This window comes from Anabrus simplex, chromosome 6 (assembly GCF_040414725.1).
Source record: "Anabrus simplex isolate iqAnaSimp1 chromosome 6, ASM4041472v1, whole genome shotgun sequence".
In the NCBI taxonomy this organism is placed as follows: Eukaryota; Metazoa; Arthropoda; class Insecta; order Orthoptera; family Tettigoniidae; genus Anabrus; species Anabrus simplex.
The window spans coordinates 221273427-221284935 of record NC_090270.1 but is presented as its reverse complement, the minus strand read 5'-3'; the positions used below and the strand labels follow the sequence as shown (position 1 = coordinate 221284935).

Sequence of the window (11509 nt, the reverse complement as noted above, 5' to 3'; positions counted from 1 at the left end):
AAGCCCACGATCTGTTTATACCACCAATCTTGTCTTTCCTAGACTTGTTTAATGATTGCTACTTGTACCTGTAAAATTGTTAAATTTTGTGTTCTGAAAATATAACCTTCAGTTTAAGTTTTAAATTCAATTCTTGACATTGTAGTTAGACCCATTCATCCCGGCACCTTCCTTCACCTCTGCGATCCACAAAAAAACCGGAATAATAATAATAATAATAATAATAATAATAATAATAATAATAATAATAATAATAATAATAATAATAATAATAATAATAATAATAATAATAATAATAATAATAATGGTTAAGAAAATTAAAGCCATTGATAGGCACGATTCCATAAGAAATATAAATTCAGTCACTATTAAGTTGAGTTAACCTAGGTTAGGCTATTTTAGGTATTACATTAGATATTATGTTAGGCTACGGTACATTAAATTACAGTAGTTGGTTAGTGCGAATGAAGTGAGTGTTGTGATCTTTAAGTATTTGTCCAGCCATATAATGTAACTTATTCTATAGGGCACTTAAGATGAATGAAATATAGCTGTAAATAATAACTACAGTACCGTATAAGACAGCTACTAACAATTGTTGTAATAATGGCAAGCTGGACACAAATTGTTGGGTTGAAGTGTTTACCATTGCATGTAGGGTTAGAAAGATACTGTCTGTAGTTTACATGAAAAGGAATGTAATGAAACGGCGTATGGCCTTTAGTGCCGGGAGCGTCCGAGGACAAGTTCGGCTCACCAGGTGCAGGTCTTTTGATTTGACCTGGCGACCTGCAGATCGTGATGATGAACACGACACATACACCCAGCCCTCGTGCCAGCGAAATTAACCAATTATGGGTTAAATTCCTGACCCTGCCGGGAATCGAACCCGGAACCCCTCAGACCAAAGGCCAGCACGCTAACCATTCAGCCATGGAGCCGGACACATGTAAAGGAAATGTTCATAAACATCAAAAATACTGTTACACATTTCCTGTTACTATCCTTGCTTGTTTTGAAAGACAATTATTCATAGGATATAAACTTCATGGTTCTGATCCGTATTATTCTCTTTCTTTGGGAGGTTTACTATTACATATCAAAGACTTGGGTGCTTTAGGGACGTTGAAAATTATTGGGATGGAATTCCACTTGAGTAGTTTCCGTCCATCTGCCCTCTTTAGTTCAAATTGCGATTCTTCAAAATGATGCTAGAAGAAAATACATAATAAGACCTATAAATATAAAACATCGTTCATATAAACATAGTATTATTCAGGAATAATATGAATGTATAACTTCACTAACCTCGCACAAGGCGGAATTATCTGTAAGTTGCCATTTGTCACGCCTACAGTTTTGTACCCACTGAGCTCTCCTTTACTTATCTCTCGGGAAGCGAAACACTCTATTTCTGTCAGTTCTCTTATTTTGACAATTTGGTGTGGCACAGTATCCCATTTTCCTTCAAAATACAAGTTAATAACTCACATCATTACCTCGGGCACGCCCACATAACAACGATATTTAAGACCCAATATGGCCGCCACCGCAAAGGATTGTGGTAACGTGACCAGACCTCCCTAGACAGACCTTGGTTCTAGGCGGACTTTAACTAGGCGGACTTAAACTTTGTGATGTGCGGAATAATTGTGATGCTGTGTTGATCATGTGCAATTTATTGTGAGTATTGTTTCTGTCGGTGATTGTCTGTGGCGGTCTGTCAAGGTAATAATAATAATGGGGCCGATGACCTTCGATGTTAGGCCCCTCAAAACAACAAGCATCATCATCATCATCATCATCATCATCATCATCAATAATAATAATAATAATAATAATAATAATAATAATAATAATAATAATAATATTAATAATAATAATAATAATAATAATAATAATAATAATAATAATAACGTCCTATTAACAACTTTTACGATTTTCGGAGACGCCAAGGTGCCGAAATGTAGTCCCACAGGAGTTCCTTAATATATCAGAATATCTACCGACACGAGGCTGACGTATTTGAGAATCTTCAAATACCACTGGACTGAGCCAGGATCGAACATGCCAAGTTGGGGTCAGAAGGCCAGTGCTTCAACCTTCTGAGACACTCAGTCCGGCAAAGGTGAGAAGATGGTGCACTGTTGTGTACCTCTATGTACTTCAGATACCACTGAAAAGCAGAAAAATGTAACGTTCCATAGTTTTCCTTCGGAGTGCGGTTTAAGAGAGAAATGCAGGCAAGGTATTTCGATGCAAGGTGATAAAGTAGGATCTCTTTGGGTACCGCTACCCAACAATTATTCCCGAGTGTGTAGCTTGCATTTTAATACTTTTTTTTTTTTTTTTTTTTTTTTTTTTTTTTTTTGCAAGTTGCTTTACGTCGCACCGACACAGATAGGTCTTATGGCGACGATGGGACAGGGAAGGGCTAGGAGTGGGAAGGAAGCGGCCGTGGCCTTAATTAAGGTACAGCCCCAGCATTTGCCTGGTGTGAAAATGGGAAACCACGGAAAACCATTTTCAGGGCTGCCGACAGTGGGGTTCGAACCTACTATCTCCCGAATACTGGATACTGGCCGCAATTAAGCGACTGCAGCTATCGAGCTCGGTTTTTAATACATCAGATTTTAGTATACGCACATAAATCAAACGAATTCTTCCCAATAAATTTTCTTCTGTTTTTAATGTGTATCCTGTTCACAAACAGAGTCAAATGCAGAAACAGAAAGAAAGCAGCTTCCAGAAATGACGTATTGCCATCAATATTTAGTAAAATTTACGATTCAGATAACGATGAACGTGTTATATCTCAAGAAAATAACTGTTGTACGTCAGCCACAAAGGAAAAAGAAGTACAAGTCTCGTTTCTGCGTCAATGAAAGGCTAGTTGCTCTGTTAAATCTAAATACAGCCTATATTGATGAGAAAATCTTCAAATTGAGAAGTAGGATACGGGTAATGAAATCAAAAATAGTTTTAAGTTATCTGAACTTCCCCAAACTGTAAACCAAATGGTAACGAATGGTAAAAATGGTTATTTAGGAGCTTGTCTCCCTGGCAGTTTGGTAAGAGTGGGTGAGAAGCTTACGCACTGTAAAACCTGCCTACAAGGACTAGCATCAGCCACCAGTGATAGCCCTCTAACGCACCTTATTAGATTTCGGTAGCCATCAAGAACGTTTGTGTATTTCCCAAGAAACATTTTAAAATTCACATGCTCCACTTTGCGTTACTTGGGAAAAACAAATCTTGTAAAGAAGCTAATTGTCTCTGTTGTGCCCATTTCCTCCAAAGCTTTCACGCCGGGCTGAGTGGCTCAGACGGGTGAGGCGCTGGCGTTCTGACGCCAGCTTGGCAGGTTCGATCCTGGCTCAGTGCGGCGGTATTTGAAAGTGCTCAAATACGATGGCCTCGTGTCGGTAGATTTACTGGCACGTAAAAGAACTCCTGTGGGACAAAATTCCGACACCTCAGCGTCTCCGAAAACCGTAAAAGTAATTAGTGGGATGTAAAGCAAATAACAGTACTATTATTAAAGCTTTCACTGTGTTGGTTGTTGTGAACAGAAAACACCAGATGAAATAACACTAACAAAATTTCCAAACCAATTTTGAACAATCACGCCAAGGAAATGTCCGATCAGACTTCAAGAATTTCAGAACGAAACCCCTGACCCGCTTAATGCTGAAATTATGAAAGCTTCCTGCAATTCAGGTAATTTAATCTTATGTCCCGGAGTTAAGTTTGTAGCTCAACAACATTTATATTTTTACAGGTACTGAGCTATCAGGTTCCGATAGTTCAATATCGCGCTGAGCCTTATCTATTCAATCGAAATGAGAAGACAATTTGATGTTACTTGTTTATTAACTTAGCTGATTATTCCTATGTACAACTGTAGATTAATTACATCTCTACTATGATCAGGGATCGAACCCGTGATCCGAGACGTGCGAAGCCTGAGAGCTTACTAGTCTGTAGCTGACTGGTTGACGAATGAGTGATAAGTCTTATGAGACTGTTGGTTTTATATGCTTAGCTTTCAGGTTACAATCACGTGTCAGTCCACTGGAAAACAATCTTACATGTTTTTGACAAGATGGGTTGGTGACGTATAGTTGAGCAATATTGCAACACACTTGTGAAATATTGCAGTAAGTCGTGAGTGCCACCAAATCTGAACAACACATATTTTCTCAGAAAAGGAGGGTAATCTTGTTATTGTCAAAGTTTGTTATTCTCAAGAAACCCATGTTTCTTGGAGAGCGTTTCCTAAGTGAAATAATGTGAAGCAATATAATTTTACTTCCTCGTGAAACGACCAAGTATGGTCTTAGTTTATAATATATATTTAAAATCCCAAATTCTGGACTGTGAAAGTCCTGGACTCGACACTAGTTGTCGGGATACATAACTCCTCCACCGTCAGTTGCTTATTACCGTCCTCGGTAATATCTTTCTTATTTTTACATAGATTGCAAAGTTGATACAGTCTTTTCCTAAAGATTAACGAAATAATACACAATATACTTATTATAAAAATTACAGTCGTATATATAAAATGCTTTGTAGTAGTATTACCTTTTGGAACAGGTGTCAGGTCTGATTTCAGTTTCTTTACATCGAGGTGGGAGAAATGGAATTTTATTTCATTCCTTACATAGGGTTCGTCTTGGATTGATATGAGTGGGAATGAGTATACATAATTTGTTGGATGCTGTTGCAAGGTTATACTCATGCTGGAAATAGGGCAGGATTCATTGGTATATATAATATTTGGTCCGGATAGCTTGATAGTTCTTTGAAAATCTTGGCATGTCTGCAAAATAACCTGAGGGGTTTTGCTAAAAAAGAGAATATGTTCCCTGTTTAAGGGTTGAAATAATTGTACATCATTGTTAACAAAAGCAAATTCACATCCTGAAGTGTCTGTTAGATTACACTTAGTGGTTCTGACATTATAATATATACATACATAAGATTGAGTATTCTTAATACAAGGTACACTTGACGATTTCAAGGTGGAACCTTGTAAATAGTATCTTTCTGAAGGAATTAATACAAGATTGTTAATACTAGGCATAGGTGAAATTGAATACATTTGATACTGATTTCCATCTGTGATTGGCATAGCAAGAATCACAATCATTTCTTTGTCCATCATGAGAACTTGCGTTCTTGATAATTTAAGATTTTCGATTTGATGGTATTGATCAGTATGAATCAAAGTCTTAGTGGGATATATTGATATTAAATGATTTATTATATTTGATAGGTCTCTTTGTGAAAAGATTTTTATATTGGTCATTTCATTAAATGATAAATTGATGGTTTCTTGCAGCACTCGCACAATTTTATTAAATTTACTCGCGCACAGTAACACATATTGTAAATGTTCCAATATATTTATCTTGAAGTCTTCTTCCTGTAAGATACCTTGGATTACCTTCATATTATCATTGACATGGTTCATTTCATCATAGAATTTTTGAGTAATTGAGTTAGCAAATGATACAAGTTTATTTATGTGTTTAATTTCATTATTATGACTTTGTTTTAATGATTCTATTTGACTTTGCAAGTTGTCTAAATCGTTCTGATCCAAATTTCCAGAGATGAATTTGATCACGGTACCTAAGCCATTTATTAAACCTCTTTTAGTCCTAGGTGTGTTAGGTAATATTTTATTTAATTCTTTCTTTGCTTCCTTAATGGCTTCATTTAATTCGGACATTAAATAAGGGAAAGTGTTATTACTTCGAGATATTAGGCTTGTAACAGTGTTGCGAATATTATTATAAGATTCTCTTAAACTATTGAGATCAAAATGAAACATGAACTTGTGGTAATCGTTAATTATTGTGGCAGGTCCCATTGAGTCAGCATAAAATCCTTGGGTTTTTATGGGCTGAGTGAGGATGGAGCCGTATCCGAGGAGGAACCTGGAAGTGTAAGAATACTTCTTTTAGGTTTTATGTCCCGGAAATTTCTTACATGTATTTTACCATTTTTCATTTTACAATGTACCCTGTTTTCTTCAATTTTGGTTATTACACCTTCATTGTACAGGTTTTTTGATTTCTTGTTTCTAGTGAGTGGATCTAATACATACACAGTGTCATTAATTTTGTATGTATGATCAAAAGTGTCAGTGTTAGGTTTAGTGCAACTATCTTTTAGAATTTTCAACTGATTTCCTTGTCTTTCAATATACTCATTGATTTTAGGAGAGGGTGAGAAGGTATGGTCTAACGCTTGGTAGTAAGGACCATAGAGAACGTTAAATGGAGGTCGTTTAGTTGTGGAATGGATTGAGGAATTGTAATTTATGATTATTGTGGTTACAAGTTCCGAGAGTGGAGTGAATTTATCAGAGTTTCTTGAAATACGTAATTTTTCAAGCAAGGTTGAATTGAATCTTTCTACTGGAGAGTTAGATGAAGAATTCAAAGGAGTGGTAGAGTGGTACTCAATATTTGTGGCTTTACAGTATTCTTTAATGACCTTGTTCTCGAATTCTCCTCCTTGATCATGGGTAATTTTCTTTGGAAACCCATGGTGTGAGAAATATACTTGTAACTGACTTAGCACGGCTAAAGCTGTGCCATTCGGCAGTACATATGCTTGTCCGTATTTTGAAAATACATCTATCACAGTTAAGATGCGATTCTGTTCAAAATGGAACGTATCAATGTGCACTTGCGAAAATGGGTGATCCGCTGTTATGGGACCTTGATTCTCTACTTCGTTAGGGTGTCTCTCATATTTGTTTCTCTGGCAAAGATTACATTGGTTTATCAGTGTTCTAATGTGCTCACGTAAGTGTGGCCAATAGTACTTAGTTCGAAAGTGTTCATAGGTTTCTACGATACCATTATGATTTTCAGAATGATAGTGCAAGATTAATTGCCTCTGAGTTTCTGGACATTCAATGTCTTCCAAGAACTTGCATGATCTAATGATAATTAGTTCAGAAGTAAATAATTTCTGACATGCTCTAATAAAGGGGATTTCTAGAGTTATGTCATCGAAATAAGTAGCATACTTATTAGATGTGACAATTATTTTGAGTAGCTGATCACTCAAATCTTTCTGAAAATTATTTCGTGTAACGATCATAATGTGCCGTGTATATTTCTTGAATAATTTTTGTTCAAGAATCTTAGGAGAATTGCCATATTTAACTATGATCTGATTACGATTCTGATTCAGATTTCGTTCAGATGATTTTAATGTAAATATGGGGTCTTCTTGGTTGGAGTGTATAGTTTCATTGTCCAATTCATTCTGGTATGCATCATCTCCGGGGATAGCTGCATTGGAAACTGTTTCATCATTTGCATTTATTTCTACTCTAGAGAGTGCGTCTGCTACATAATTAGTTTTGCCTTTGACGTACTTAATGTCAAAGTCAAATTCTCCGAGTTTTATCTTCCATCGATAAAGTCTCGAACTTGGGTCCTTCAGAGTGAAGAGCCATTGTAGCGGGCGGTGGTCACATTCTACTTGGAAGTGCCGTCCCCATAGATAGGGCTTAAAATGTTTGCTACTATCTACGATAGCGAGTAACTCTCTTTCTATTGTGGAGTAGTTTCTTTCTGCGGGATTTAAGGTTCTCGAGTAGTACGCTATGGGGTGTCCTTTCTGTGACAGAACGCTTCCCAGAGCAAAATCTGAACTGTCCGTAGTTAACGTGAATGCTTCTTCGAAGTCTGGGTAGACTAGCACAGGAGCATTTATTAAAAGGGTCTTAAGAGTTTTAAATGCGGACTTGTATTCAGCATTTTCTGCGTCGACTTTTGTTCCTTTCTTTAGGTAGCGAACCATGGGTTGTGCTACTTTCGCGAAATCCTTTATGAATTTTCTATAAAATCCAGCTAGGCCAAGAAATTGTTTAATTTCCTTGGTAGATTTCGGAATAGGGTAGTCTTTGACTACTCTGATTTTTTCAGGATTCGGTTTTACTCCATCTCGTGATACAACGTGTCCAAGAAAGGCGACTTCTTTATGGAGAAACTCCGTTTTGTCGAGTTGTATCTTGAGATTTACTTCCCTTAATTTCTGCAGCACAAGAGTTAAGTGTTGCATGTGCTCGTCTAGAGATTTGCTATATATGATTATATCATCAATATACACAAAGCAGAATTTATACAAAAAGGGACGTAGGACATTGTCTATTACACGCTGAAAAGTGGCTGGAGCATTTTTAAGACCAAATGGCATCCTTCTGAACATTAGATTCCTATTGTCAATAGTAAAAGCAGTCTTCTCTATAGACCGGGGATCCATTTCTATCTGGTGAAATCCCTGGGCTAAATCTAAAGTACTGAAATATTGGCAATGACCGAGGTTGTCTAAAATTTCTGTTATTCTTGGGAGGGGATATTTATCCTCGATCGTCTTTCTATTTAGCTGTCGAAAGTCTAAAACCAATCTCCATTTCTTTTCCCCTGAAGCGTCTAGCTTCTTGGGTACAATCCAGACAGGATTACAATATGGAGATTCACTATGCGTGATTATTCCTTGGTCAAGTAGCTTTTCTACTTCGTCATTTAGTAATTTCTTTAATGTGGGTGGATACCTATAGTTCCTTTGATGTACCGGATCTTCATCTGTAGTGCGGATGAAATGTTTTACTGCACTAGTAAATGTCAAGTCACATCCTGGGTAGTAGAAAACGTCTGAGAATTCAGAGCATACGCTTCGAATTGCCTGGTCTTCTAAATCGTTCATGTGTTGGGTACGAAGATATTCGTTAATGTCTCTTTCTGTGATTGAATTTATTTCTAATGGTTGAATAATTATATTGTCTAAAGGTTCAACTAAAATAGGTTCAGTGAATTCTTGTTTCAATTGGGTGTTTGTTGGATAAAGAACATGGTAGTCCTCAGCGCATAAAATTGCATCTGAAAAATACTTTCCATCATATTCGAACCCAGGAACGTATACGTCTCCTTGTTGAATATTGACTGGAATAGCAGTAGTGTGCGCATCTAATGTTGGTTGAAAACTTTTCTGCTTATTGGAGGAGTGAAAGTGAAAAGGTATGTCTTTGTTGGCTAGAACAACTAGGTTCGATGCATAGTCGATTTTTGCTCTTAATCGGGCAAAATCAGCAGTACCAATTAATGCGTCGAAATAATTATGCCATTGCATAACTCTGAAATTTACAGGGGTGTCAATATTATATTCGGAAAAAATAGGAAATCGGACATTGTCTTCTCCTATTGTTTCAGAGTGAACCGATTGTATGCAAAATGGGTCCTTGAATATAAAATCTGAAAATAATGTATGTGCTATTGACGGATTCATGATTGAATTGCAAGCACCACTGTCAATCAAAATTTTTAGTCCAAATAGGTTGATAAATGGTAATTTGGGAGTATTACAAATATTGTTTAAGTCTTCGACTTGGATGACTGGGTTATACGAAAATCCTGACATTGTTCTTCATTGTCGTACTCATTTGAACAGTAGGGAGAGTTAACCTCAATGCTATATTCATTTGAAAAGTTAGGTGAGTCTGACTGAGGGTCGAACTCATCTTCTTGCTGAAATATTCCTGCTACGGAATATAATTCTTCTGGCTGTGTATTTTCAAGTGGTTCCATGTGAGAATTTACATTTCCTCTAACGGTTGAAACACCAGACATAGGTTGCGGAAAGCTTTGGTTTGGGCGGTTAGTAGGAGTGAAACGTCTACCAATGTTATTTGGAGTAGGGTAAGGACGATTCGTTGGAGCTGTGGATTTAAAAGGTTGTTGCTTTGTAGGCTGGAAAGGTTTGAAGTTAGATTGATTTGGATTGTTATTAAAGAATGATCGGTTAGGTTGATTCTGAGGTATGAATTGATTAGTTGGTCTTTCTTGGGTATTAATGTTGTGATTTATGAATGGGTTGTGTCTTGTGTAATTTACTGGCTGAGTGTTTTGAAATCTGTTAGGAGGTAACTTTGGTGTTCCTCTCAACTGATCCATGTAACTCTCATGTGCCCTGTCATTGTCAAAAGATCGACAAAGTCTGAGCGCTTGATTTAGGTCTGTAATGTGTGCGTATCTTAAGAAAGAACGGTAAGGTTCTAAGATACCGGCTTTGAATGTGGTCAAACTCAAGTCTTCTAATTCTCGAAGTTTTAATTCTAGAATCTGATCCCGATAGTTTATTTTACACAAACTTTTACATTGAAGAGTCAATGTGTCCAGCTTGTCATGATACTCTGTATACGACTCGTTCCGTTTCTGGTAACAATTCGAGATCTCTTGAACCAAGAGTCTTTCATCTTTGACATTACCATATTTTCTTATGAGTTTTTCTTTAAATTTCTCATAATTACTGTTAGCGTCTAAGTCTAAGATGCTACATGCTTCTCCTTTTAATTTGGCTTTAACTACATTAAAAAGAAAGTCATTAATTATGGCCGCATTGGGAGCTGTGGCAGCTCTCTTATGCGTGTTTAGAAAAGATTCACATCTTGCTATAAAATAATCTAGACTGCAAGATGAACTGCCGCTAAATTCAGGTAGTAATTGAATTTGCGCGTATTCAAATTTTGATAATAGCTCTGTTTCTGACATGTTGAGCTTATTAGTGATGAATAAATATAATAAATATTTAAATGATTATTAATTCAATTAACTGTGACAAGCGAAAGGTCTTATAGATTCTACACTATATTCACGTTAATATGAAAGGCAAGAAATTATTATTAGTTTTGTTTAGTGCTCATTCGCTGGCTTCGTTTGTTACACATGAAATGAACCAAGCTAATTAATATTCAGGCTCACAAATAAGGTATTTGTAGTAGACTTACAGGCATGAAAAGATGATCAGCGTTGACTGCATCCTGCATGAGCTGTGGAAGTCGGGTGTCTTCTCTGGTCGTCGTGATGGTCCGAAAGGCGCCTGGTCAGCGTTGTCGGTTCCAGCAGGTCGACAGGCGTTGTCAGTAGGCGGATGTGTCGAAAGGCCCCTTCCTTGAGGAGCTGTCGCTCGCCTCCGACAGTCTGCGATGATGAGGTAGTCGAAAGGCCCCTGGCGGAGTTGTCGTTCTACTTCTTTCAGAGCAGCTTGGCTTCCGATGAATAGATTTCTCAGTGTTGCGAATGGCTAATTTGGTGTCGCTAGCAAAGTCACGAAAGGCCTCCTTGTGAGGTTGTCAGTAAACTTCACCACCTTACTCGTAGATTATTGTGAATAATCATTAGCCATCCCGGACGCAGGCCCCCAGTTAAGTTTGTAGCTCAACAACATTTATATTTTTACAGGTACTGAGCTATCAGGTTCCGATAGTTCAATATCGCGCTGAGCCTTATCTATTCAATCGAAATGAGAAGACAATTTGATGTTACTTGTTTATTAGCTGATTATTCCTATGTACAACTGTAGATTAATTACATCTCTACTATGATCAGGGATCGAACCCGTGATCCGAGACGTGCGAAGCCTGAGAGCTTACTAGTCTGTAGCTGACTGGTTGACGAATGAGTGATAAGTCTTATGAGAC

General features: G+C 37.2%; 1 long non-coding RNA gene across 1 annotated transcript; it reads right to left on the bottom strand.

Annotated features, from left to right (window-relative positions):
* Positions 1-3854: 3854 nt before the first annotated feature.
* On the bottom strand, positions 3855-11015 carry LOC137501322 (uncharacterized). The gene is made up of 2 exons (XR_011018465.1): positions 10817-11015; positions 3855-5948 (listed from the first exon to the last, which is right to left on the bottom strand). It is a non-coding gene; the product is annotated as an uncharacterized lncRNA (long non-coding RNA).
* Between the last annotated feature and the right edge of the window lie 494 nt (positions 11016-11509).